General features: G+C 34.7%; 1 protein-coding gene across 3 annotated transcripts in view; it reads left to right on the top strand.

Annotated features, from left to right (window-relative positions):
- Positions 1-5,681: 5,681 nt before the first annotated feature.
- PPARG (peroxisome proliferator activated receptor gamma) overlaps positions 5,682-27,372 on the top strand; it is a 119,340-nt gene continuing 97,649 nt past the window's right edge. The window contains exons 1-2 of one of the 3 annotated variants that reach the window (XM_039886766.1): positions 5,682-5,745; positions 25,649-25,724. The gene's annotated coding sequence lies outside the window, so the exon portion shown is untranslated. Of the gene's footprint in view, positions 5,761-6,669; positions 6,771-25,648; positions 25,725-27,372 lie in introns of those variants that run through there. The other 2 variants (XM_039886764.1, XM_039886763.1) reach the window with 2 other exon arrangements.

A 27,372-nucleotide genomic window follows, 5' to 3' on the forward strand; every position in this document is an offset into this window, starting at 1 on the left:
CTGAAGGTGACCACTCCCTAGGGCTCTGACAACCCAGGCTCCATCAGCTATCTCCAAGCTTATCTGCTGAAATCTGTTCTTGGCATGGGTACACAAAGGTCGTTTTGTTTTGCAGAGAGTTGTTGTTGTTGTTCGCAACTGAAACTACCACGACTACCTTTCCCAGGTCCAAGTTCCTTGCCCATTTCTCAGCCTGAACATATTTACATCCTTAGGTCCTCTGGAACTCCATAGCTGCAGACAGTGGTCCTCTCAGCAATGAGCACATTTTATAACTTGCCTGTGAGAAACACCGGCTTGACAAAATTTCAGTACAAAAACTTTTCTAATAAATCCCAAATCTTTCAGAGCAAATCATTCAAACCAACTTTTAAATAGAACACTTAAGAACAACATTTTTAAACAGTTTGAAAGTTTTATAATGAAATGTGTTTTGGGAATTTGCTTTAGAATTATGTAAAAGAGAGGGAGGTGGGTGAGGGTATAAATAAAACAAGATTGGCCATAAACTGAAACTAGGTTATAGGTATGGAGTAGGTCTGTGGGTATGGGTTTGTTATACTATTCTGTCTACTTCTATATTTATCTAACTTTTTCCATCATAAAAAGTTTTTATTTTTTAGTTTTATATGGCAAAACCTAAGACCTATAAATTCACATGGGCATCCTGAGAAAACCATTCTCATACAGGAATGTGGGGTTCATGACTGTTTCAAAATCTATTTATTAGGGTAGTGATTTTTTTTACATGCAAGAAAGATAGTAGAGTGTCCATCTAGTTGATGACTAACTGTGATGCATATATGAAAAAAAAAAATCCTTCAATTTAGCACCCAAACTGGGCTTTAATATATTAGTGAATGATGGTCAGAAAAAACATTCTCAATGCTTTCACCCATTTGATAAACAGTATTTATTGATTTCATACTAGGAGCCTGAGTTGGCATTTTTTCATGTTATCTCATTGATGAAATTATGAAAATATATTATCTGTGCATTTTATAGATGAGGAAACTAAGCCTCAGAGAGGGTGAGTCTTCTGCTCAGGATCATAATGAGCAGATGTAAAGGTCAGGGCTCTTTCCATTCTACCAGTACTTAATTAAAAAACGAAACTCTTGAAAGGAAAAAACAAATCAGAAGTAGGACAACTTTCCTATTCTGAAAACTCTGCCACCCAAAGGTGACCAGGAGTTCTCTACTTTCTACCTCTTGAGACTTAGAGGTCAATCAGATATGCAAAATTGGTCAATTTTTAAGGAAAAAGTGGAGAAAAATTGATAAAGCAAAGCTAAAATTTCTTTTTTATTCCCTGAAGATCAGAAGTATTTTTGAACTTTCAAATAATATTTTAAAATCATTAAAACCTTAAAAACTTAACTAGTCTAACTCAAAACTATTAAAAGTACCAAATGAAATTTCCTCGGAGTTAAATATCATTATTAATACCATAGGTGTTCACAAATTATAAAAACAAAATATTTTCAAAAATCAGGAGTATTTCATTCAGTATTAAAGAAAAGTATATTATTGAAGAAATGACCTTAAAATTATGTCTCTTTCTATTTTTCCAAATCATCGAAAAGAAAGCCCTAAGTTAGGGTATTAAGAAAAAATAAACTAATTTGGAATATTCTCCATGTTTTTTGTTTTGAACCAATACATGGCTGTATTATATTGTAACCTAATGATTTGTATGTAATCAATTATTAACTTTTATTAAAATATTCTGGAAAAAAATTTTTATTTATAGGCAACCACTCAAAACTGAAATAGAATGCTGAACTAAGCAGAAAGGTAGAGTGAAAAGATCAAGAAATTTGAAGTCATAAGAAATGGTTACAAGCCTGGCTTTGGTCCTTATGACCTTATAAGAAATAGGCAAGTCATTTGGTGAGGGGCAAGTTAGGAGGGGACAGAATAGGGAGAGGAGAGAAAAAGGACCTTACTAATATTTAAAGTTGCAGGTAAAATTTCATAACCAGATTTAAAAATCATGTGTGGGAACATAATAGAGTCATTCAAAAAGTAGATGTATTTGTGGATGTCAGTGTATGTGTTTAACCTGCCCAGCGTGTTGAACTGGTTATACTTTTAAAAATTTTAAATTCAGGCTTATAAATATCCTGAGAATTTATGGTGTCTACAGACTGATAAATGGTATCTCAGATAAAGAGGAGGAGCAAATGTCAGAGCCATGATTGTACACAGCTGCTGTAAATATGTGACCCAATTGGATGACTGGAAATATAGCACAGTGACTTTGCTGAACTCATCTCCAAAATGGTTAAATGTCACTATTAATGCTGACACTGTTTTGCTTAACCCTTGGAAAATAAATTTTTGTCATGATTTACAATTTTACAAAAGTAATGTAGCAGAATTTAAAAATACCTGAGGTCTGTCCGTGGAACTAGTTTAAACATAGGAGTATAGTGGGAATCAATTCAGTTATGACCAACTCCAATACTAGGCCTGTTCTTCCTTCCCAATATAATAAACATAGTATGCAATTATGAACCTGGGAACAAAATTCCCCTAGTTGGAAGAAAAGCAAATATGTTGGCAAATCTCAAATGAGATAACCAACCGAACATTAATTCCACGGGACAAACATCAATATTCAGAAGGAGTCCTTGTGATTGGAGAAAACTGAACCAAAACACAATCTTTTGTCTCTAGAAACTAATATGGATCAGACTGCATATGCATACTGTTGCAGGGCAGAGACCATATGCTGTTTATCATTTTATCCCCAGCAATTAGCAGAATGCACTCAATGTTTGTAGAATGAAAGAATTCTGCAAGTGTAGTTTATACAGTGTTTCTTCAGCTTTTTAAAATGTAGCCCACAGTAAGAAACACATTTTACACACAAATACACATACATTCTTTAATTTGAGATGTGTGTTCTGATAGTTTCTGTTCTGTAGTCTTATTTGACATAAAAAAAAAATACCAGTTATGACCCACTAAATTGATTTAATAAGCCACCAATGGGTCAAGAGCAGTAGTTTAAAACAGATTTATACTATTTTTATTTACATTGCTTAACTTCTTTCATTTATAGGCTTCATTAACTATAGATCACTTTTTTAAAAATCACAAAATTTTTATATCTGTAAGAGAATTTAGAAAATGTTTAAATCGATTTAAAAATATTGCACCAGTTATGAGTTCACTGCAGTGGGATTCTCTTTAGCCAATGCTGTCAAACTGGAATTTTCCCACCAAAGTAGATTGGCCCTACCTCACACCATACACAAAATTTAACTCGACATGGATCACAGACCTAAATATTTAAGAGCTAAACCTATAAAACTCTTAGAAGGAAATTTAGCAAATTTCCATGGCTTTAGATTAGATATTGATATGACACCAAGAGAAAAAATAAATTGGATTTCACAAAAATTAAAAACTCTTTTGCTTCGAATGACTCCATGAAGAAAGTCAAAACACAAATTACAGGGTGGAAGAAAATATTTGCAAGTTATACACCTGAAAAGGGACTTGTTTGTAAAATATGTAAATAACTCTTAAAGATTAACAATAAAAAGACAAATAACCCAAATTAAAAATGGGCAAAGGATTTGAATAGATGTTTCTTCAGAGAATATATAAATGGCCAATAAGTACATGAAAAGATGCATTAGAAAAATGCAAATAAAACCACAATGACATACCACTTCATACCCATTGGTTAGATAAAATAAAAAAGTCAGACAACAATAACTGTTGACAAGGATGTGGAGAAATTAGAACCTTCATAAATTGCTGATGGAAATGTAAAATTGTGCAGGAGCTTTGGAAAACATGCTGCCAGTTTTCTAAAAATTAAACAGAGTTATATGACTCAGAAATTCTGCTCTGATGTATATACCCAAAAGAAATGAAAAATATGGCCATACAAAACCTTGTATGTGACTGTTTATAGCAGCATGATTCATAGTAGTAAAAACAACCCAAATATTCATCAACTGATGAATAAACGAAATGCGATATATTCAAACAGTGGAATACTATTTGGCCATAAAAAGGAATGAAATACTGATACATGTTACTACATGTATGAGCCTCAAAAAACATTATGAAAGTGAAAAGAGCGAAAGAAGTTAGTCACAAAAGACCTTGTGCGATTCCATTTATATGAAATCTCCAAAATAGGTAAGTCTATAGAAGGTTAGGGGGAGTGACTGCTAATGGGTTAAGAGATTTCTTTTGGGATGATGAAAAAGTTCTAAAAATAGATAATAGTGATGGCGGCACAACTCTGTCAATAAACTAAAAATCATTGACTTGTACATTTAAAATGTATAGTATTTAAATTTTAGATTTTGTAAATTACATCTCAATAAAGCGGTTTAAAAAAAAAAAAAGAGCACATGGGAACTCTGGAATGATCAAGAAGTAGAATGCATGCATGTAGTACTTCTATGCCTGAATGTAGAATGTTTAGCCATGTCAACCAGACTACCTAAATGGCAGGCAAGGAAATGAGGTTTTTCAGTGGTCAATAAAATGGTCTTTTAAGAGCTGTGGCTCTTAATCTCTTATTTTAGGGGATGAGTGTAAAGACATGAATCTAGTGATTCAAGCTCTGAACCTTCCCTGACGTGATATTCATCCTCACAAAAAGTTACCTCAAACTACAAATGAGGGCCTTATGCACTAGAAGTAAAAGAACTAGGCCTTCCCAACAAATTAAGATGCTAAAGCACTAGAGAGTATCTTGGGCAAGCAATTGATAAGGTTCTGGAAATAAGGGACTTTACTCATCTTTGGAAGGGTCAGGCCTACAGCAGGATATTTGGCAAATTAGATTGGAAGAAGGCAAAGAAAGTAAGGCCTCACATCCGAGAGACCAGAAGCTTTCTGAGTGGGCACCTGTTAACTCCCTATGGATGGTCTTGATGGAGAGAGCGGCAGGAACAGTAGCTGCCCACAGTCTACTCTGTACATTTATGAGGCAGCATGGCCCCAAACTGCTGCTTCTCAAACTTGAAAACTTGAGATTCCCACACCCCATGTCCCACCTCCCATCCCATGTGTCCGGGTCCGTCTGTGTAAGAAACACTGTTAAAGAATTCAAGAAATTCTGTTAATGAGTTTAAGAAATGCTTTTAATGATTAAAACTCTGTCGCTGTGACTAATGAATACCAGTGTGAATTACAGATGGAAAAGGGGGGGGGGTTGCACTGAAAGTGTGCAGCACCATTGGTATATCAGATAAAAATGAGGTGCTCCTAAGTATGTTTTAAGTACTTTTTGTAAAGATGTCATTGAAAAAGAACAACTTGCGGGGGCCGTAAAATCTCGCAGACCACTGTGCGAAAGGCGAGACACACTGGTCTGGAGGGAGAGGGCGGGCTCCGGAACCCCACACCCTGGCTCTACCCTGACGTGACCGGGGCATCTTTCTGAGCTTCGCTCGGGGCCCTTCTCTGTAAAATGGGACCATTCGGGGTCGCCTCCCAGCGGTGGTTGTGAGGAACAAACGCAGCTGGGCACAGAGTAGGCGCTCAGAAGAGGCAGCCCCGGCGGGGGGCCCTACTCTGCGCCAGGGCGCGGGCGCCCCCGGCCGCTCCCTCCCCGCCCCCGCCCCGGGCCCTGCTCGGCCGCGGGCAGGCGGGGCCGACCGCCCTCCGATCCCCAGCCGGAGCCCGCGCGGAGCTGCCGCCTGGGGCGCTCGGTCCGCCGCCGGAACACCGGAGAGGGGCGCCACGCCGCCGCCGCCGCCGCCGCCGCCGCCGCCGCCGCAGGTCAGAGCCGGGGTGCCCGGCAGCGCTCCGGGACACGGGGCCGCGGGGTGGGGTATGCAGGGCGAGGGACGTGGAGGGAGGGGGCGCGCTAAGGCACCCAGGACCGACGACGGTCAGGGCTCAGGGGACCCGGGCTGAGGGCTTGGTCAGAGGGGACTGGGGCTGATTGAGGGGTCGCTGGTAAAGGGGTCTCTGGCTGAAGGGTGGTGGGCAGAGGGCACTGTCCGCCGGGACGGGCGCTGACAGGTCCGGGGCTGAGGGTCGCGCCGGTAGAAGTCCCGGCGGAGCGCGAGCAAACCCGGCGGCGGAGGGCAAGGGCTGCACGCGAGGCGCGCCGGAGCGCGGCGGTCCCGCCCCGGGCGCCCGTGCGTCCAGTGCTGCCCTGAGTGGGGGTCCGAGAGAATCCGGGACCTCCGAGCACCACGGCGAGGTGCGCAGGCGTCCCGGAGCGACTCGCGGGGAACTGTGGGGGCAGAAGCGCGGGACCGTGTGCGTGGCCGTCTGGCGGCCGTGGAATTCTGCTCAGTCTGCAGAACCTAGGCGGCAATCTTGGTGGGGTCGTGGTGACAGTTTAATCTAGGGGCGCCCTTGGGGTCATCCAGTCCCAGTGCCCTTAAGCATTCTGCTGGCCCTGAGCCGAGTGGGGGCTGGGGGCGAGAGTCGTCGGGAACGGAGAGGGCGGCCCCCTCCCACTCGGTGTTTGTAAAGAGAGCGTTAGCGTGTTGCGGGCCCCCATTCCTGCCCACAAGCTTTACTACTGCTCTTTGTAGCCTAATCGAAGTGAGTAGAGAAATCATGGTCCCTCAGTGCAGGGAGTGCAAGGTGGGTGTGTAGTCTTGGTACTTTATGCCTTGGTATTTGGGGAGGAGCCTAAGGTTAAGGAGGCAGAAACTGGGAGTAACCTATCTGCTGCTTTTATATAAGGTCAGTTAGGTAAAGAAGGGGCCTTTACCTCTGCTGGTGAATCAGAAGGCTGCATTTCTAAATTCTTGTTAACTCCCAGTGCTTAGGTGAGTCGGCTCACTGTGATTGCATTCTGTTGAAATGTGTTGGTGATGTGTCCAAAATTTGCAAGATGACGATGGTGGTGACCGTATTATATCGTTATTATTTTGATGTGCTCTTGCTTTACGGTGAGAATCTAATTCACTTGAGTTTAATGGTTGGAAAAATAGTGTCAATTATTTTAGGTGAATAAAGTCAAAAACTAGTAGTGTGTTAAGAAGCTGAAGTTTTTCTTCTTTTCCTTTCAAGCTTGGAGACAAAATGTACAATTAATTTGTGTAAATTATCATCTGGAGACAAAAACAGGCAAGATGATGAACTGAGTTGTGTGAAACCTATTGCTGGAGAAACCCGATTTTGGAGTACATTATTTTAATGTCAAGTGTTTTTATCATTTATGAAACAAATTGTAACGAGTTATTGAGAGAACAATGACTAGCTTACCTTTACAAGGACCTGGGCAGATATTCGACAGATCTCATGTATTCTGTGGCAGTGTTCCTGTCTATATTGAAGTGATCAATTGCTAACTAAAAGCAGAACCAACCTGATGGTGCTAAATTATCTAGAAAACCCTCTTGTACAGAGACTGATATAGACACTCACTGTGGCTTCTCTCTTAAAGAAATACCTTTCTCTCCTATGAAAGTTTTATAGAAAATACTCATAGATACTCCCAGTTAGCATGTGAAGTGATATTTCAAAAGATCCTGTTCAAGTTTTAGAACAATTTTTGTGTTGTATGTTTCAGTCAGATTCACTCTAAAGGTTAGCCGTTCTGTAGTGTTCTTTAATATACAAAATTTTAAAACTAATCTTGTTAGCCAAAAAGTGAAGTTTGTCACAAAACCATCCATTTTTGTCTTACTGTGTACTTCACATAATTTTTATCCTCTATTTAAGTTAGATAATATCTGATATTCCATTTTTGATAATTATATCTTTAAAGATCTGAGAGTCAATTCGTGATTGACTACTCAATCCTTTGCAACTCACTAGTAGGAAAAAATGTTGATTTAATTTTTAAATCAAGACTTTCATATTTAAGTTTGTTTCTAGCTTTTACGATACCTACTGTAAAAGCATGGCATCAGTGAAGTATAAAGGTTTGGAGAATTCTCGGCTAAGTTTTTTGGTCAGTTTTTTCATTCTTTTAAATTTAAAAGAATATAATTTCTAAGTTAAAACTGCGATTGATATTTTTAATAATTAAATACAATTTTCTTTGAAGAGACTAGTTAATGTTCATTTCTTTGTATATTTCAGAATTACATTGAAATGGTAAATGATAATTTTTAAAAATCAATATTTTCAAAATTTCTGTGATGTTAAAATTATATTATCCCTATATATTAAAATTTATACAGAATAAAAAGTGTAACTTTAGAAATATGCATTAGAAATGCATTACTGATCACAGCTAATTGCTTTTAATTAATAAGTAATATGACTAAAAGCAAATACTTATTTTTCTCTCTTCTGTAATTCTCTGAAAATAAGGATGTTTGCCACTAACTTAATTATCAAGATAATTATGCATGTGAAAGTGGTGTGAAAGGCACTGCTATGAAAACCGATACAAGTATTAATGATACATTTCATTTAGTTTTCAAATTGTGAAATCGTTGTTAATAACAGGAGACTTTCGTGAGGTAGGGAAAAAAATGTTAAAATAATACTTCATAAATGTTTTGTATATGCTTGCACATACTTTTGTTTCTTTCATAGGATCTGCATATGCCCAATAGATAGAACAGAAAATGTCAGTCATTCTAATTTATGAGTGTTCTTCTGCTGAATTCATTGTCGCTTAAACTTGGAAATATATGTCATAACGCGTGGCAAATGTACTGGAACAAATTTTTGGTCTCAGGATTCTACTAAATAAATATTAGTTGTAGAGGATTTTTTTAAATCACTAATCAAGAAAACTTGATTTAAGTTACCAGTCTATAAGCGTAAACATATGCCCTCCGCCTTAAAAATTGTAAAACTGAATTTCTAACTTGCTTTTCTGGTTGACCTTTTGAGCTGTTCATTTCTCCCTCTTAAGGTTGAAAAACAACAAAAAGAGCAGCGATTTAAAATGCTTACAAAGGTCCTTTAAAACTGAGGAATTTGACTCCACAAAAGTACAATAAGATCTGTGAATAACCATCTTGCAAGCATAGATAGCCCCAACTTATCATACTTCAGTTAGTTTCATAGCATTCTAGATAAATTTTAGTGGAAGATTATTTGTAATCCTCCTGGGGGTTTCTTATTTAATGTTTGTTTTCCATCACAATACAGAAGTAGATTTGGGAGAGTTATATGGCATATGGTTTAAGATTAATAAAAATATTCTGTTTTATGTTTTATTTACCTAATATACTTTAGTAGGTTCTTGGAAGGAAATCGACTCAAATACAATACACCATATCTTGGGAAGACTTTTGTAGATATTAAGACGACTATCGCCAATAATATTATATACTTAAATTATTTTTTTATTTAAAAATGGGTTTATGTAATCTCGAAATTTTTCTTCAACAATCAATGTGCACTAATACTTTAATACTGGTTATTTAATTGAGAATGTAAGTGTTTACATTTTTAACAGTTTCAATTATTATAGCAGGGCAAGTGACTTATCCTTTCTAACTCTCCATTTCCTTATCTCTGAAATGGGAAAAATATTGTAGTTATTGTTTTGTGCTTTTTGGGGGGCATGATTTTAAGACATTTATCAACAAACCTGTGTATCTTAAATGATATGACCTTGGCCCTGAATTTAATTGAGCAGATATTTTAAAGAGAACCTTCATAGTTATCTGCATTATAGCTAAGTAACTCTTTTACAAATGTTAATAGTTCACCGTAGTACTAATTTTGCGATTATTGTTAAGAATGAACTGAAGATAATGCTTGCTGTGTGATGATCAATTTATAAATTATTTCTGGAAATATTTCATTGTTATATGATTTTAAATTGTCATCATTCCCTGATGACTTCGAATAGAAATCAGCCTAATAATTATGTTTATTTTATTGATTATATGTTTGTGACTAGATATAGTGCGGATCCTCTTTTGTCCGTATTGTGTGTCTAGTGCGTCTAGAAGGCACAGATAGTACTTTTTTGTTTTTGATAAAGTTCTGTACTTTATATATATTTATGGTGTACTCTGTGAATGTTTATTGTATGTTACCCAGGAGCAAGTTTGTTGTATAATAAGGGCTACGATCCTTCAGATCAAAAGACAGTTTAGTATCACAGCCTAAAAAACTAAATAGTGACTTGCGCTTGTAAAAACTGGGTCTCCTTCTAACAAGCTATAACCGAAAGGTAGGCTTTTGGTGACTTGAAAAGTGAATATGTCTCCTAATAACCCACCAATTTACTAGTAGGGAGTAATTGGAAAAGCATGTAATTAACCATGCATCATCTAAATAATACATTTTAAATTCTCCTTGTGAGTTGTTAAATAATACATTTTATTATGAATTGACCCCTATACAAGAAAGTAAGGGACTTGGTTCCAGGCCTGAACCCCACTATTTTCCTGGAATATAGAGCTACAAAGCCCAAGTAGGAATATAACTAAACGGAAGTGGAAGCAGGGGGCAAAGAAAGACTTAAGCCAGTGCCTGTAGGTAAATGTTCCATTTTCCTGTAGCTTTGCTTTTGGGGGTGGGGGAGTTGAGAGTGGCATTAACTTCCACTCCCTTAATGATATTATTTGGACTTTCTCAAAAGTCCAAATGGACTTTCTCAAAGTCGTTGCTGTACCTTCAGCTCTCCCAGTGACCAGGCCATTCTCAACTTAAAATTTTTTCGGAGGATAGGGTGCAATGAATTTCCATCTCCTACTATAATTTCTCAGATATAAAGGAAAGAGGTGAAGTCATCAATTCATGCAGCATGAATCGGTTAAAATAAAGATTTAAAACCTTGTGCTCAGGATTTAAACTAGATCATTTAATGGTTTAATTCAATTGAATTCAGTATCTGTTTTGGAAACATTTTTATTCCACTGCATTGATTTTAGCAAATAAATTCATTGCTGGTTTTAACTGAGTTTTTTTATTTTTTAATAACTAATTTGTGGATTCCTCTAGGAGAATTGTACTATATAGGTAAGACTTATTGAGACTAATTTTCTAACCTTCTGGGAAGAGTTCAGATTAGTACAAACCTGGGGTGAGAAGTCCTTCACAGTTTACCACAGATAAGGAGATGGTAGATAATGAGGGAGGTAGAAAAATAGGGGAATACCCTGAGTAGGAGTGTAAGAGATTTCTGTATGCTCAGCTCTTACAATCAGCAGGTTTCATAGTTCCTGTGCATAGACCTAAAATATAAGGTTGGTTTCTAAGAATGTACCCTGCTCTTTGGTGACATCATAGAATTTTAGAAAAGCTTTAAATTCTAGAGTTGCCACTTAGCACTGTTATTATCTCCAGCTCTATAAGTTGCCTCTGGGAAAGTGAATGGGAAAAGGTTATTCTTATCCTGTATGTTTAAGGAATAAATTTTTCTTTATAGTCAAGTCAGTGAGGAAACGTACCTATCAGACTGCCAGAATGCAATGATGAAATCCTGGAAAGAACCCCTTAACCTTGACCCTACCCCACTGGCTGTTATTCCACCTCTAAAACTGTCTCTTTCATTTGCAAGTTTGGAGTTCACTTTCATAATGCCAATATTTCTAGCAAGGTTAATTGTTTAAATCACCATCAGCAAATATTTCAGAGGTCAGTTCCTAGTTCCCTTGCTACTTGAAAACGAGGCCTTCAAAGAATAAAAAACACACTTGGAATTTGAAAGAAGGGACAAGGAGAAGGAAAAATAAAAGTAAAATGATTCATGCCCCAATTTCTCCATAAACCAGCCTTCATGAAACAAGATATGAAAATAGCCATTTCAAGTGGTAGTGATAGGAAAGGCTCTATCTAGTCTCCCATACCTGCCTTTATTTTTCTCTTGAAAATCAGCATGTTGTAATTCTTCCCTGAACCATTTTTCTTTCAAAGAAAACAAGTTGTTATTCTCAAACATCAGTTTACCTAAGAAATGTTATCAAAATTAAGGTTACGAATTAGTTGTTGGTTAATGTAATCAAATATCTGAATATTTCCTCTCACTGTAGTTTATTTTCTCTGCGGTGTTAAGCAGATTATCTATTCTCTTCATGAGTTGGTTAGTTCTTCCAGACTTTTAAAGTAGCTTAATAATAATTCGAAATGAGTGGACTCTTTTAATCTCATCAGGGAAAATACGCCAAAGAAGTAATAATAATGCTTAATACTTTAGCAGATCTACAGATCATAAAATTTCATACGTGCTTTATTTTTTTCTTTTATTTTTTGCCAAAAATAGTATGGCAAGCCAACACATCTCTGTTAGAAACAGAAGCTTGAGTAGCCACCTCAAAAGCAGGTTCACTAATTCTGTGATTCAGCTGATAGGTAGTGTTAAACAGTTAGATATGGGCCACCCACATGCCTATGACTAAGCATATATCTTACTTGTCATTCACTTTTTCCACAGTGTTGCGGAAGTCTGAATGTAAAGCACAGAATCCCAAAGTGTTACCTGACTAAATGTTCTTCTTTTCTGTCAGTTGATAATTACCTGTATAAACATGTTTTTGATTGCTTATAGAAAAGTACTTATATAAATTCTTGTTTTATATAGTAGAGTTTATGAAAGAGAAAATAACATGAATATATATATAAATGAAGTGTATATATAAATGAAGAAGTTGCTTTAACAAATTATTTGCATATGCCAATGAAATCCAGAAGAACGAAGAATATACCCAGGCATTTGCCAATGTAGGATTACTACACGTTTTCCTAAAGCATTTGGAACTGATTAGAAACATCCTGGCTTTATTTAAAGGCAATATAATATATTTTTAAACTTTGTTTACAAGAAGGTCCAAATTGTTGGCTTTTAGAACTAGCGTAGTACAGTTTCTTGAAACAAGTATTGACTGCATTTTATTCCTCTTTCTATCTCCACATGTAGCACAGCATAAAGCACATATAGGCACTCAATAAATATTTTAATAAGAACACAGAAATAGTCTAAGGCAGTGGTTCTCAAAGTGTGATCCTTGGACCAGCAGCATCAGGATTATCCAGGAACTCTGTAGTAATGCAAATTCTCAGGCCCCACCCCAGACCTACTAAATCAGAAATTATGAGGGAATTCTGATGTATACTGTTTTAGAACCCCTTGCCCAACATGATTACTGCATCCAAGATGATAGCATGGAGCCCATTGGTGCACTTAGTTTGTATTATTTTAGTAGCCTTACCCCTCCCTTTAGTTACTGTTCTTTGCCATAGTCTCCCCATTAGTAGAATCTCTGGGGATCATCCTGTAAAATTACCCCTATTGGTTTGACGTTTTATACTTAAATAAACTCAGTGTTCCTGTCAATACGCTTATGTCAAGAGAAGCTAGTTTGCTCACTTCTTAGTCCAAGTGTCACTGGTTCTTCTCACCTTAGAATGGTTGCTAGGATTCTGAGCCTGCAAGTTCAAAGAGTACAACTTCAAAGACTGGATTTTATAAGATCACTGAGAATGCTCCGCCCTTAGAGGATTCACATTAAACAGACTTATAAGATATGGATTTGTAAACCTTAATTTCAGTTTAATAATATTAGGAAACATACTCTTCCTAGTGACTGTCAATAGTTTTTTTAATTCTAAAATTTTGTAATCATAAAGAGCTGATGCAGAAGCATGTAAAGGTAAACTTCTACTACAGGTGGTCATTGTGAGACGTTGATGTAACCTGTGATAATAATTTAAAAAATAAATGAGTAGAGGTTTTCCAAAATCTAGTCAGACCTCTGAGTGAACACTGTACAAGATATATCTATATATCTATGTATAATATATATACACACATACACACATGTATAACACACACGGAAAAATTAATTCAAATTAATTAATTTTTCCTTTCTTTTGTTTCATTGTTTTAGAAATTCCAGAGGGAAATTTAAGTGGTTTGACTTTGACCCAGATTACAGGTTACATTTTTCCTGTCATTTTCTTTAAGAAACTTGTATCAGCCTGTTGACTTTAGAATAATTTTATCTAAATAAAAACAAAGTTCTAAAATGTTTTAGAAATTTCATATCAGGGATACTAAATATTTCTTCTTTCTGCTTCCCCCATTTCTGATGATTTATTGCTTAATATAGCTCAAGTCAAACCTCAGCTATCAAAATTCAGTTTATAGCTCTTAGAATTTGTTTATGGGTTATACAAACCTAATATGATACCTCAAGGAACAATTTTGAGAAGAAGTGCCTTTTTAATGAAGATTTGCTCATTCAACAAATATTTATTGCGCTCCTACCTTGTGCCTAGAGCTGTTTTAAAGAAGGAGCATAAAGCAATGAATAAGACACACAGACTTCATCCCTCCTGCAGTTTACGGTCATTGTTACCTATATTAACAAGAACGTTAGTGGGAGAGATGGTGACTAAGGGGAGGCCACAGTCTTGACCCATGCCTTGTTTCTAGATAGCAGTGCTAGGCCAACATGAAGTTGGGTGGCTACCTTTGAGTTAAGTGTGCCTTAGAGGAAAACCTGTGTCCCAGGATATTTTTCCTAGATCTCTTATTATATTATTTTAGGTTACACACACACACACACACACACACACACACGTGTGTATTATGTATTATATATTATATATGATGTATTTATTACATTATTTTTTGTAATAAAATTATTAACAAAGGAGGTAGCATGCATCATTTGTTAATAAGGTATTACTATTCTGGAAAATCCAAATGACAAGGTGATCATGCACTTTACAGAAGGATTATGTTATAATGCTCTCATAATAGATCTCTTTAAATGGTGAACTGTCCAAGTCAATTTAGTTCATATCTTTATTTATAAAACATTATTTACACCTAACAAAAATGTGAAACAAAGTTCACTGGGACTATCCCATTAAAATTTTTAAAAAAGAACAAAACAACTTTTTTCTTTGGGAAATATAGTTAGCTACTTTCCTTTAAAAGTCTATGAAGAACATCTCCATATTTAGAATATAATATTTGAGTAAAAGGAGACCCAGATCCTATTTCAAATGACCTTTCTTTGGTCAAATTAATTTTATAGCTATTTCCAACTTCTATATTCACAATCAAATTGTCCAACTATAATTTCAGTTCTGTCTTTAAATTGATAGAAAATATCTTATTGATATCTAAGTGTAGAATAAATACTGAACATGAAAGGAAAATAAATTTTAAAGGATTTAAAATGAAGTTAAATGGAATTTATTTTCATGTATAGGGTGATATGGAATATTGGAGTGCAACTCAATGCAGATGCAACCAAAACTTTCAAATTTTACAAATTTCATCACAGTTTATTCAATTCCATAAACTCCATAAACATTTATTGAATGATCACTTGCTTTTCAGCACTAGATATCTTTATATGGGAAACAACATCCATCCACCTGGAATCATGGCCTTGTAGATGGTAAGACAGGTGCTTTTCAGTTTTGAGACTACACCATGCTGGACAGATGAACCAGCATCTAGCACTAGACAGGCAAATAACCAGAACTCAGTAAAAGTTGAGAAAATGACTAAATGATTGAACACAGCATGTTGGCATGGTTGTGTCGTCAGGCCATGCACATGATTCATGCTGTGTATTCCACTATGCCTGCTGGAACCATCTTTGATCCTAACAAAGCACAATACATACACACAATTTGTTTTTATTATGCACATTCAGTTTTTAAATGTCAGGATGATTTTCTTTGTCATACAACATGTGTGTGAAATATTTACCCTGGCCACCAGCTTTTGAATTCAGAAAACACAAGCTAGTTTTAATCTTAGCCAAAGTAAAACAGAAGGTAGATCTATTCTGAAATGTAATCTAATGTGGATATTATACATGACATTTGCTATCATGTCTTATAGTTTTATGTACAAGTTCTATGTACCAGACAAAATGTTAATAAGTATTATATTTTTTATTCCTCTTACATATATATGCATTGCATACCTTCCCTAATTCACAGCCTATAACTTGGGGGACTGAGTGTAGTATAAGTACTCTTTAAATACTTCTAAAACTTGATTTGATTTTGAGGACAAGTTTTGCTTTATCAGTATCACTTGTTTGAGATTCTCAGTGCTACGGTTGCCTGCATTTTTAGGGAATTCTCTAAATTACTCTTTAAAATGTTAATTTCTATTTTATGTAACATTTTTTATGATACATAATGATATGAAATTAATGCCAGAAGACATTTTGCTATTCTAAAGCAGCAAAATGGGATATGAAAAAGGAAAACAAATGTTAATTATAGACTTCAGCATTCTATGTTGGATCTTTTAGTTGTTCTGGTCAGAAGAACAGGTTTTAAGTGGCCTGAGGGCCAGAGCACTGTTCTACATTCTTGTTTGGAGGCTTCCAACGACAACTGTAACAAATTCTGTTTAGTACTACTGCTAGAGAAAAGTTCGCAGTAGTGTACAATACCAAATGTTAGATTTATTGCTCATGCGTAGAATAAAACTAGTTCCCTTTCAAACTTTTTGTTAAGTGTTAGCTAAAATACTGTCAAGTTTGGGCCTATTTGCTTCTAATACATAAAATAATTGCTCAGCTATTTCATATATGAATCACAAGTATTATCATCATCATTACTTAGCAGTTAATTTCATTTTACAAGGTAGATGTGGGTTTATGAGCAACTTTAAATCAAAATACCAAAGGAACTGATTTACATATAAAAGCAAAGCAATAGACTAACTTTTTTTTTTTTAATGTGGCATTGCGATATCTCTGCACACCCACTCTTCTTAGTACGCCTTCATCTGTGGATGTAGGAGTCTATCAATGGAAGATCAATGCAGGGAATTTGTACTCTCTCAACCCTTGGGCATCCTGCCCTTAGCCTCTTGCAGCCACATCTGTTCATCTCCTACTAGGTAGGACAAAGAAGTACCCTACTAGACACTATAGTAGAGGGGCAGGGAGGACAGCATGATAGAAGGAGAGATGAAAAACTGAAACAGGTGTGAAGCTTTCATTGACAACCCATACTTCAGTTCCATTAACTTAATGTTCATTCATATATGGTCACACACAATGAATTGCACACATGTTCAAGTGGATTCTAGGAACAAAGGAAGACACCAAAGCTCTAAGAACTCGGAGTTTATAATCTACATGAATCAAAAAGGGGTAAAGTTAATTGTTGTAACCAACATTTCAAAGCAGTATATGATTAAGGACTAAACTAAGTAAAGCAGAAAACAAATGCTATAAATATTCAGAGAATGGCAAGATAAGTGTGTCATGGAGGTGTAGCCGGAACAAACCTTGTAGAGAAGGTAGGAATTGAACTCGACTTTGAAGTCAGGAATTGCCAGAGTAACCTTATGAAAAAAAAACAAAACTAAAAAATATACAGAAATAGAAACAAAAAAGAGAATCAAAGTACCATTCCATTAATATGAAATATCCAGAATAGGCAAATCCATAAAGATAGCAAATAAGTGGTTGCCAGGGCCTGGGGAAGGGGGAAGAGGAGTGACTGCTTAATGGGTACAGGATTTCCCTTTGAGGTGATTAAAATGTTTTGGAATTAGACAGAGGTGATGGTTGCACAGCTTTAAAAATTTACTAAATGCCACTGACTTGTGCACTTAAAATAGTTAATTTTATGTTCTGTGAATTTTACTTCAAAAAAAAAAAAAGTTCAGGAATTGAGATAGCAGAAGAGAAGAGGAAAAGAATTTCCAGTGTAAGTAAACAAAGCCTGGGCAAGAGAATAAGCACAGATTTGCGGGGGACCTTTGCAGAGATCAACCTATTTGATGTGGATAGTACATGTATGTGAGTTAGTGAGAAATATGTTTAGAAAGGTAGATTTTAGGTAAGATGAGAAAGGGTCTGGAATGCAGGCAAAGCAGTGTGGGTTTTATCTTATAAGGAGTGGTGAGATTCCAGGTCTTGAGGAGTGAGATGATTTAGTCAGAAGATTAATCTGTGCAGGGAAAGCAGTTAGGAGGCTATCTCAAAATCTGGACATAACATGAGGAGGGCCTGTAGAAACCAAGAGGAAGGAAAAATGTGAGACACGTTCTAAAGCAGTGAGTGATACTCCAAGTATGGTCAATGGACTGATGCTCCTCACAAACTCTTAGTTACTGACTTAGCACAAGGTACATAAAGATTTAAGGATAAGCATTTAAAAACATTTATACTCTTGGGATGTTCAAATGCATGGTTTTGCATTTTTTCATTATAAAAGGATCCACAATGGATAGAAGAAGAAAAGAAAAATTCCTTTGTGCCAGAGTTAGAGCACTATTGCCCTAAAGAACATGTTGACTAGACTCAGTGACTGGGTCACATAGGGTAGTCATCAGCCATTTCTTTACTCATTTTTATGTCAGTAGACAAATTCATGCAGAGTCTGACCATCTGTCAAGAAGTCTTGCTTTGGTAGGAGGAACTAACTAGGTGATTTATAAGTTCCCTTCCAACTCGAAGGTGCTGTGATTCTCCATTCTATAATGTTAACTTAATAGCTAACATATTTCTTTCACACTTGACTGTATTGGAACACCAATGCATACTAGGTGTCTGGCCATTTTCATCCATACTTGTAATTACACTAAATTTGAATGCAAATTCTATTTTAAACATATCTATACAGTTAGTTCCATAGTTCTTTTTAAAGAAAGTACTGTTTAATGCCTTCTCAGCCAACATTTATTTCCAATTTTAATATTTGTAGTAAGTTCCTCTTCCACATGATATTTTTCACAAGTAATGCAAATTTCTGCAGAAGTGAGTTACGTAAATCACAGTCACGCTGCTGATCTTTAAGTCATTTGTTCTTGTTCTTGTGATGTAATGTTGTGGTTGATCAAGACCAGGCATGACTAGCCTTTTTGGGAATGTCTTTGTGATTCCATTTTGATGTCGGTGAAAGTTCACATAGCTTTTATTATTCACCATATTTGACTTAGTTATTGTAAGCTTAACTAACATTTAGCAACTAGAATTGTCACAGATTAATTGCATTTGGAGGACCTGAAAGACTTAGATTCCTGTAGGATTGAAAACCTCACTATATTTTGGAAGAATTAAATAAGGGACATTATTTTCGTAAGGATTATTTTAGTGCTTATGGTATCGGGTGAAGAAAAAGATTAGCTGAAGAAGAAAAATTCTTTTCACTTCTAGTAGAATATTTTATTGAATAGCCCATTTTTATTATGTATTATTAAAACAGCTTATATTTTTCATTGGAATATGTGTAAAATTTTGAATTGTGCCTAGATCAGTGCCTGGTATATAAGATTCACAGTAGATATTGAATATTCTCCATTGAATGTGGGGTAATGGTGGACGAAGCCTTTCAAATGGAAAAATAGTATGAATAGGAGTAGGAAAATGTGAGTTTAAAGAAAAGCATAGATAGTTTCCTGAAGGTATCATGTATGTATAATTACAAATGTGAAATTTTTGGGCTAAATAATTTTGGTGGCTTATTAATTTCTACACAGTATTTAAAATACCAAGATGATTCTGATGCTTATATCCAAAGTGAATGCATGAACTTAAATATCAAAAGTTTTTACCTCTGACTAATCTGAATTTCTAGGCCTTCCTTTCTTCCTCCCTCCTTCCTTCCCTATACCCCTTGATTTTGCTCTAGCTGTAATACTTAATTCTCTCCCTTTACCACCTATAATATGGAAATGAAATATATTTTTATCTACTAATCAAATGAAGAAGTAGTGATTTATTTTTGTCAAGATATAATTGACACAAAATTGTAAGATATTTGAAGTGTATATCATGGATATTTGACACATGTATACATTGTGAAAGGATTCTCTACATCTAGGTAATTAACACGTAACACATCTATCACCTCACATATTTCTTTTTTCTTTCTCTTTTTGTTTTTTTGTTTTGGTAAGAACATTTAATTTCTACTCCCTAAGCAAATTTAAGTTATACAATACAGTGTTATCAGTTATAGTCACCATACTTTACATTAGGGATGTTTTTATTCTGAATTTAACATGAATAAAATGCTTATGTTTCTCCTTCTGAGACTAAATAAAATTGATTATAATTTATAAATGGATTTTGATTGATTTTTTAAAAAATTGTTGAATCACTAGTCCTCAAATTGAGAAAAGTGGACAAATAGACCTTAACTCATGAATCCTGGTAAAGCATAGTGGCTTGTTGAAATAACTCCTATTTATCTTTAACAACCTTAATTTCTATCCTTTTTTCCCAAACGACAGATATATCATATGATCCTTTAGCATCTAATTACATCTGTTTATATGCAGTTACAGAAGAGCTGGAATATTTGTCCATTTTGTTAACTCTTTATCCCCAGTGCCTAGAACACTGCTAACAAATATCAGATGCTCAGCAAATAATTGTTGCTTTCATTTCAAATCTACAGTCTCATTCTACTTCCTAATCCTAAATATCTATCCTAACTTTTTAGAGTAACATTAATCATTAGGATAACTTAATTGATGATGGATTTATAAATATAACCATACAATTTCATGTTCAGAAAATGCTTTCTTTCCTTTAGTCTACTACACGGTTTAAATTCTTAGCCAAAATGTCATTTAACCACCCTTCCAAAGGACTCTTCCTTAATTTTCTCAAGCACTAAAAAAGTAATTTAGCTATTGATAGTAATAGTTAATATTTATTGAGCACTTATTCTGTATCAGGCTCTACTTTAAGCACATTACATATGTTATTTCATTTTATTCTCCCGACAATCATACAAGATGTATACTATTATCTGTTTTGCAGATGAAGAAACAAGCACAGAGATAAAAATAAGCTGCCAAGTGATAAAACTAGAATTTAACCCAAGCAACCTGAACCCAGTACCGTCTTGCCCTCTTTAATAAGAGCCTAATTTTCCAATATTTAACTTGCCAAGGAATGAGGTGTCTATAGTCTACCACCTTTCTACACTTAACAATTAGATCTACAGAAGTATAACCGTATTCAGGTATAACCACAGATTAGATCTAAACTTTTACTTGTTCTGGTTCACTGCAAATCAGTTTATGTGTCTTGTAAGTGGTGAGCAACTCAAAAGTACTTATTTTTGTTACTTGTGACAAGGTAAATTAGAACATCAAATCTTCAACTCATATTCAGTAACTCTACCATCACTTAATACCAGCTTCTGTTAGGAGATTCTTTATTTCCATTTTTTCTCTCTTAAATCCCTGTCAATCTGATGTCATTTTATTTTGTGATCCCAGGATATAGAGGTCAATTTAGTAGCAAATTTTGTATGACCATTGTAACAATCGAGGGAAGGCTATAATCGGTCCATCTTGAGTCTGGCCTCTAATGGAACCAATTAGCAATTTCGAGGAGGGGAGGACAGTGACAGATCCATGTATTTAGTTAGATGCGATAAAAATTAGTCATTTGGGAGTATTCGTATACTTTCACTTTCCTCTGTCCGCCAAAGATTTTTGTGAAGTATTAGAGAATGAGTGGAAAGGGACTGGTCATGAAAAGCTGGAGGAGATTTAAATTGATATACATAATAAAATGCTGGGAAAGAGAGGAAGAAGGAGAGATTATGAAATTACTAGGCTAGGAATGGAGAAAGTGTTTAGTTGGGAGCGCTTTTGGAGAAGGAGACACTTCGGAGAGTAGAGTGTGAAAAAAATTGGAGGGAAAGGAGAAAAGGATATGAGAGGAAAAGTTTTAAAAAGGAAAGTTTGCTTGTGGTTATGAATTGAATCTTTAACGTATTTTGAAAGACGAGTGAGTAGAGGATAGAATTCCATTTAATCTTGCAGGGAACGAAGAGTATCCAATTATGTGTTGAATAGTGCTTCTTTAATTCTTCAGAGGGAGAAGTCAGTTTGGATGATGTTGAATTTGAGGTTCCTGAAGAAACTCAGGTAGGGGTGTTCAAAAGAAAGTTAGAAATACAGATTTAGAACTTTTGAGAGGAGAGTTGTGGTTAGACATCAAGATTTGGGAGCTACAAGTAAGTAGGTGTGTTTATGGGTAAAAGAGGCCAGGAAGGAACTTGCAGAGCACACAAAATAGAAGGGCTCAGAAAGAAGAGGTACCAAGAAAAGGGACAAAAATAGTAGTCCTATGGTAGGATAAGAATTCAGAGAAATTGGTCTCTGAGTAGCTAGGGGAGGAGACTTTTAATAATAGATGATGGACATAATGTCACATGCTAAAGAGGAAGAGACAGAGGTGTGCTGAAGCCAGCTCATACCAACTTGTGAAAGTCAGTTGTGAAATTTTCAGATTTTTGTGAGCTGATTGTATCCACAGAGGAATTAAAAAAGCACAAATTAATAATGCAATTAATAATGCAGTTAAACAAGTTATGTTAAAAACGAAGGTAATAAACACACTTTTGAGGTGTTCATATTGATTGTAACTTTATCGTGACAATACTGTCTACTGTTGTATGCTACTGTACTAGCTCTTCCCCACTCTGCTCTCCATGACAACACATTGATAACCTGAAATCAACCATAGTGGGAGTATTTACACCGCAGAAATTGGCAACCACTACAAATCAGAGTACTTTTCCCTACAAGGGGAACTGTTATTAAACATTTACCAGCATACCATTGGATAAATAGAATAAAAATCAAGAAAAGTCTAATGGCTTTGGCAAGGAGACAACTTGTCACTATTGCTTGAGTTTCTGTAGAAAGATAAGTGACAAACCACAGTGAAGTGGGTTGAGGAGTGAAATAATGGAAAGTGAAGAAATGACTGTTCAAGTAAGTTTGAGAACTAGTAAGTTAAACGGTTAAGCAGATTATTATTGTCTATACCATTTTTTAAAATTTAGGGCCTATAGACTATAAACAATGTTAATATACTTTATTAATCTCCAAAAATGAACAACATATGCAAATGTGTTTTATGGTGGAAGCTCTTCTGTTGGAAAAATCTTATGGAACTAGTTATAGAACACATTTGAGGAAATGCTGCTATTTCACAGTTAAGATGATACTGGTTGTAAGTTTGAGATAAATATTCCTGTTAAAGTTACTTAGTTTTTTTAAAGAAATATTGTCAAGAGTGGATGTTGAATTTTGAATATTCTTTTGCATTTTTGAAATAATCATATGGTTTCTTTTAAAATTTGACCTAGTGCTGTGACACATTATTAGGCTTTCTAATATGAAATCATCTTTGCCTTTCCGTGATAAATCCAACTTGATTATGATGGTTTATTCTTTCAATATACTATTAAATTTTTTTGATTATCATTTTATTTATAATTTTAAGTTAATATTAATAAGTAGGATTGCTATTTTTCTCATTGTTCTTGTTAGTTTTTAATATCAATATTATGCTACTTTTAAAAAACTACTTTGGTTACTGAAATTTTTCTACTCAGAAACAGTTTATATAGCAAGAAAATTATCTCTTCCTTGAAAATGTGAAAAAAATTCATCTATAAAATTATCTAGGTCCAGAGCTTTAGGGGGAAGTAATTCTTTGATAAGCTTTCATTCATTTCCATTGTTAATTATTTTTTTATTGCTTACGTCAACCTTTACCATTTATGTCATTTCAGACAAATTAGTCTGACTAAGTTGCCCTTTGGCTGCATTATTATCTGCTTAGATTCTGGTGAAAATCCTATTTCAGAAATAAAAATGTTGGATAACTAGATATGAACAGCCCCTATCTAATGTAGGTTGTGTTGAAATGTTGAAGGCCTTGTTTGCTATCTTCACAGCCTAGTTCTCTGACTTATGGGGATGAGTAGAAGGATTTATGATCTAATGAATATAAACCAATTGAATTTAACTTGACCGGATGGATAACATGAAAAAACTATAATCCTTGATATTTATTGCCCCCAGAATGGATCTTGTTTCTGCCTTATAATAAAATAAATACTATACTTTATAGTATATTATAGTATATTTTATAGTATTTTAGTATACTTATAAAATTAATATCAATGTAATTAATATTAATAAGTATATGATTAACATGTATAAATTATTAACAAATGTGATTATAGTTATATTTTATTAATATTAATATAAAGAATAAATTATATTGATAAAATAAAACATCTGAATGAAATATATAAATAAATATATAAATGTAATAAAATATAAATATGAGAAACATATAAATATATATTAAATATAAATAAAATTTATGTCTGGAAACAATACCTTCTGTGGTGCAACGCAATACTGAATAGATAGGGAAAGGAGATTACGGATTTTACCGTGGGAGAGGGTTTTGGGAAAGGTTATAGAATTCAGTCTGAAAATCATAGGAGCTGGCCCAGTTTTCTGTTTGAGCCAACTCTTAGGGCTACAAGCTAGGAATAGATAGCAATTTCCAGAAATCTTTACTTTTTTCCTTCTTTATTTTCATTATTTCTTAAGGAATTCATATGTATTTCAAAGGGAAATTGTGATGAGTGTCAAGGGAAGCTAGTATAACAATCTTAACCTGAAGTCATCATTCTTTTGTTTTTCAGACATTTTGTTTTATTAATATTCTTTCTTATTGTTTTCACATATTTAAGCCTTTTTTAGTTGACTTAATAACAAAAATCAAAGTGATAATTCATTATAGATAAAGTTGTTTCTCATGTGTTATGCATGTTATATATAATGAACAGTTTTGATGTGGATACTGTTTTTGTGTTGATGACAAATTAGAGTGTGTTTACATAAATTGCTGTGATACAGGTGAGCAGTTAGTCAGAAAACAAAACATCCAGTTCTAAAATACTGACAAATTAGCTCTTTCTATAGAATAATATGTCTTGTTCTGAAAATAAATTGTTACTTTATTATTGAGTCTACATTAAGAGGTTTTTCCATCTCCAAACAAAAGTACTAGATAATGCTAGAGAAACAAATAATCAAAAGAAATACATTGGCTGTAGTTTATATTCTTTCATATTAGAAACATCAAAATGGGGAAAATTTTTATATTCATGATCCACTACTTTTGTGTCATGCATGGATAACAGAATAGTTTTTGCAAATTCCAAATTGAAAGATGCAGAATTAAAAAGGAAAAAAATTTAGAATTTTTTATAGGTTAGACTGCAGAACATTGAGTCTGGATATTGGGACTGTTAAGGCCCTGATGATAAAGCTTTTGGCAATAGATGTTGTTTTGTCTTCAGGGAATGCACAGCTATTCTAGGATCCCTTCATAAGAGCCAAAGATGTGTAGCCCAAGACCTTTGGCACATTTACATAGATAATGTGCTCTCTGGGTCTTCCTTTTAAAAATCTGCTTCACATGGAATGTGCAGCATCTACTGTCCCTAAATAGTTATAAACACATCACTGTACTTTACCTTAGGTTTAACAGCCATGTGCCATGTAGAAGGAGGTTATATTTTAATATCATCTTTGCTGTGTATAACTTTGATCAAACATCTATCTTTTTGAGTTTATTAATCCTTTTAACATAAGTTTTTCTTAAGTCTGTATGGTAATATAGGTGTCATTATTAATTTGATGTAAAAGATGAATGAGATAGAGGACCATAACTCACGATCAGTGACAGAACTAGGAAAGTAGGTGAAATGAATCTAATACACATCTCTATAGGAAGATTCTACAGCCCTGCATGACTAATGAGTCAGTTGGTAGCCTGTTGGTTTACTTCTAGAGAATCCAAAAATAAGCTCAGGGAAAGCAGACATTCAGAATGAAATCCAACAGAAAAAAATAAATTTATTTGTTCTTGTACACTTTGGCAGCCTAGGTTGTCTAGGAATTTCGAATATGTGTGCATATTAAATTTTTTCTTTCTTTTTAATTGTTCAGATTTGAAGAAGCCTATTCTAAACCACAGATAAACAAGAAGTCCATTTTCTCAAACAAGAATTGCCCTTTAACGGTAGGTAAACTCAGAATTTATTATACTAAATTTGTATTTAAAAGTACCTTTTTAAAAAGAATATTCAAATTCTTCATAGAATTTATTGTAAAATTTCTTTGAGAGTTTTTATTTTGACTATCAGAATACTTTCTACAGCATAATTTACCAGTCATTTGAAGGAGAACACAGTAATATATTTGTCTAAGACAAAACAAAGATAGGAAGGTGACCTAGAAGTTGAAAAATAACTCATATCCTTAGAAATGTCTCAAATACAAGTATTTAGGTTCCTATGATACTTACGGTTAAATTGAGATAAAAATTAAAATGTCTTGCTCGGTTCCATATAAGCCATGCAACCATGATTCCTGGTTACAAAGAGCAAGTAGCTTCACTATCCAGTACTCATGATATGTGTTTCATTTGGGAAGTTATAATGCAATACTATACTTACTTATTTTATTACTCAAATTGTTCCAGCTTCCAGTGGCCAAAGCTGGAATAATTTGAATAATAAAATAAATAGCTACTTATATAGCCCTCCAAATAAAACATTAGTATAAAATCAGTATAGCCCTCCAAATAAATATATATGTATATGTGATTTCATACCGATATAAATAAATGCTGAATAAATAAACAAATGGAAAGAGAATTTTTCCTTACAGATGACTTTAAATTAATAAACATAAAAGGGATGAGGGAAATAGAAAATTGCCATTAAAGAACCACAGTAATAATTGCTACAGGCAAGATGAATAGTAAAATTGGTTAAAGTATGAGAAGCAGAATATGTACATAACCTCAAAGTATCTCCCCCCAAATATTTATTAATTACAAAGGGATAATTTGTATCTTTGCAGTGGAGAATCCTGTCAGACACCACCTTAACCAAGTGATTAAGGTTAATATCAACAGTAATAAGACATATCAACTCATATAGCTCCTGATAAATTATCCTGAAAAGATCACATCATGCCTTTGGTATTCTTCCAAAAAAATCCATAATATCAATTGAATCATGAGAAAACCTTAGACAAACCTAAATAGAGAGACATTCTACAAAATAACTGATCAGCATTCTTCAACAGTGTCAGGGGCATAAAAGACAACTAAAGTTTGAGGAACTATACATTAAATATGTGCAGTGTTTTGTATATCATATATACTTCAGTAAAGCTGTTTAAAAAAAAAAAAAAGACTAAGAAACTACCAAATGTTTGGAGGAAAATAAAGGGACGTGGCAACTAAATGCAATGTGGGATCCTGGTTTGGATTCTGGAACTGAGAAAGTACATTAATGGAAAAACTGGTGAAATCCTAATGAAGTGATTTATAGTATTGTGCCAGTGTTAATTTATAAGTTTTGATCACTGTACTATGGTTGTAATATGTAATGTAACAGTAGGGGAAGCTAGGTGAAGGGTACATGGGAACCCTCTCTATTATCTTTTCAACTTTTCTGTAAGCCTCAAATTATTTGAAAATAATTTAAAAGTTCTTTAAAAGTAACATTGGAGTGACTAAATAATCATTCTTATCAGATTGTCACTGATTTATAGAGTAAATTTCTCTTGGTTTGCAAATCATCGTTTTCATCTAGGATACTCTTTGAGCTGTGTTTCTTAATCCTGTCCATACACACTGCCATCCTTACCACCAGAAG

The sequence above is a fragment of the Pteropus medius genome, unplaced genomic scaffold (assembly GCF_902729225.1).
Source record: "Pteropus medius unplaced genomic scaffold, Ma_sr-lr_union100, whole genome shotgun sequence".
In the NCBI taxonomy this organism is placed as follows: Eukaryota; Metazoa; Chordata; class Mammalia; order Chiroptera; family Pteropodidae; genus Pteropus; species Pteropus medius.